The sequence below is a fragment of the Lycium ferocissimum genome, chromosome 1, assembly GCF_029784015.1.
Source record: "Lycium ferocissimum isolate CSIRO_LF1 chromosome 1, AGI_CSIRO_Lferr_CH_V1, whole genome shotgun sequence".
NCBI classification, from domain to species: domain Eukaryota; kingdom Viridiplantae; phylum Streptophyta; class Magnoliopsida; order Solanales; family Solanaceae; genus Lycium; species Lycium ferocissimum.
In genome coordinates, this window is record NC_081342.1 from 17,350,072 (window position 1) to 17,353,362 (window position 3,291).

The window sequence follows — 3,291 nt, forward strand, 5'->3', positions numbered from 1 at the left end:
AATAAGGACTTAGGAAATCTGTTTCTTGATGGAAAAGAAAAGAAGTTAACCTAATTAATATACCATAGAATTGGGGCGAATTAGGTTGAAACATCAAATTGTAAGAGTTTAGGGAAGTGTAGTCACTCTTATCTATATTTGTCCTACCTGTTCTGCACCCAACATTCAACCTTGATAAAATCATATTTAATGATCTACTAAGTAGGCTTACAAGTAGCCGAGAGTTACATAATGGGTGAGCTTGGTGGTACTATGTGCATGCAGCATGCATGAGAACTTTTTTTTATGAGCAATAAATAATTATTTTGATGTTTGAGTCCTTATATTGCATTCGAATGCTTGTATAATGTGCGGGCTATCTTCTCTCTGTGTGGTGAGGCACATGATTCCAGGGTGGATAGGTGAAGTTATTTGCTTCTCTGACAAAGTATGTAAACAAACTGGAGGGGCGAGTTAAGTTGTAGAGTCAGTATTTGAGGTTTAGCATATTATAAACAGGATGTTTGGACATTCTGAACTGTTTATTTGTGCTCTGCGTAATGAACATTGAGAAATGCGTGAAAGAATGCATATCCAAAGGTTAATTGTTGTTATCGACCATCAGGGGCGAATTTATGCATAGATTTTGGGTCACGTGAACACATGGTCACTCGACTAAACTTGATATTTTATGTGTATAATTCTGAAAATATATCTAATATTAAAAAGACACGTGGTCAAAATATAAATTTGAGTGGAGCAGGCGTATGGCTATGTTTACATCCTCAAGGTCACGGGTTTAATCCCCAGCTCCTGCATGCATGTTTTTGCTATTATTTTCTAAAGCTGCCTTTGACCTTGCTTTTTATATTATTAACCAAGTAAAAAACGTGTTTTTATTTTATATTGCATTAGATGACTTTTCTTTCCTTTATTTCTAATTATACCAAGTCCCAAAAAGCAAAAAAAAAAAAAAAAAAAAAAAAAGAAATCAAAAAAAGACTCCATGGGATAATCTACAACGAGAAGTCGATGTCACTATAAAATTTTATATCTTATCTTAAAGCAATAGTGAACCCATCCTCATGAAATCTTAGATTTGCCTCTGTCAACTATAGTCACATGTATTATTGTGCTTAATTGATAAATGTTCAGCTAAAGCTTGCAATCTTGGGATATGGATGCTCGTTAGAGTACATTTGGGTTGATCATGTTTTAAGTGTGAGATGGTGATATTCGACTAAACGTATGCATATCGCCAATCGCCTATATTTTAGTAGAAACCCATTTCACTATGTTACATTGATTATAACATTTATTGTGATATTTTGGGCTTAATTGTGTTCATATATGTGTAGGAAGCCGTAAAAAGTGAAAAGGAGCGAAAGTGCGCAAAAAGAGCAAAAAATGAAGAAGATCGAGAAGTAGCGAAATTTACCGACCAAACTACTGCTATGCTGTGCCTATGGCGTTGGAAACAGCGTAGAAATATTTGGCACAACGCCAAGAGGCGCGACAATGCCTACATCCAAAGGCTAATCCTTCATCGCGTTAGGGGGTGCGTCTCAGTGGCCCGGGCACTCAAATTTTGAATTCCAATTTTTATGGGACAAGAGCATTATTGTCCAAGAATTTTCTACCGCATATAAAATGTTTTGAACCTAATTTTTTAATGAGAGAATTTTAGGAGCAAGATTCATCGAGGTTCTCTTCCCTTCTCTTTTCTTTGTAAATTTTATAATAACGAGTGGCTAATTTTTTTTAGTTCTAAGGTATGGGAGTTCGTTGAAAGTTGTACTTTAGGACATGAATATGCCTAACCATCTTGCTTAGTCATAATATAGATGTATACGGGTAAAACCGAGGACACAGGCACACTCGGTTTCCCGTCGTCATGGTTATGCTCGGACACAATACGACCGTCTCACACAGACGGGGCTTCGAGCCGGGCCGGGGATGAGGCGATAAAGGAAGGGATTGCGCCATTAGTGGGAGACCGAAATATCCGTCCTCACTCGGATATTTCGGCATCGATCTCGGCTCAATACGGTGTCCCCCGGATTTACTTGCTTTATTTAGAATTGTACTAGGGTTGAAACTCCTCTACTATATAAAGAGGAGGTCATCATTCATGAAAGGGGTTGGCAATAGCAAGGAGATAAATAGTTTACATCAATAATCATAAGAATCTTATTAAATCAGTTCCAATCTATTCTTAAGTTCATTTTTATTGTACCTCGTGAGAGCTTGTAACAAAAGTGTATCGACCTCGATTTCTATGCAGGAGCCATACGTATTTAGCATTTGGTTAGATACGCTTCTTTGTCCACTTTCTTGACATATCTCGCTATTTAATCTTTAATTGAATTTAGTACATATCTTTGGCATCACGAACAAATTTAAGCATTTTACGTTTTAAGGTTAAATAGTTTGGCGCCCACCGTGGGGCCTTAGATAGTAGTGGCGGTTCAATACAACATTCTGGTCACACTCGATATTTTATACTTGTTCTTTAGGGTTTGATTTCAGGTATACAGGAAATGTCGGATTCCCGTTACATCGACTTCGAGTGGAACCAAGCCATCATGAGCGCTAATGACAACGGGGACGTACCAAACAACAACGCGCCCCGTTAATCTGCTCAAGTCGGGTCATCGGTGGGCAACGTACCGGTCGGTGAAACAGTGGGGCCATCTTGCAGCTGACTCAAACCGATTGGACATGGCCATGGCTCAGTTGCAGGCCCAACAAGAGATCATAGCGCAATTGCAAAATCGGGGTCAGGCACCCGACGTTGCCCTATCGGAACAGACCCAAGATACGGAGGAAAGACATGCCTCTTGGGGTAACGAGGGATACCCCGAACAAAGTACCGAATTGATAAGAATGCTCGAAGAATTGACCAAACGGGTCGAATCCGGTGAAAAGAAGATAGAGGCGAACGATAAGAACGTGGAGAACTACAACTCGAGGGTCAATTAAATCCCGGGGGCTCCGCCAGTGTTGAAGGGACCGGATTCAAAAAAGTTTGTTCAAATGCCGTTTCCGCCAAGTGCGGCACCGATGAAAATCCCCAAGAGATTTGCCATGCCCGATATCCCGAAGTACAATGGGACAACGGACCCAAATGAGCATGTGACTGCGTATACGTGCGCTATCAAAGCAACGACCTCGCCGATGACGAAAGGGAATCGGTCTTACTTAAGAAATTCGGGAAACTCTATTGAAGGAGCTATGATTTGGTATCATAACTTGCCCGGGAGCACTCGATTGATTCATTTGCCATGCTCGGCGATGCTTTCGTTAAGGCCC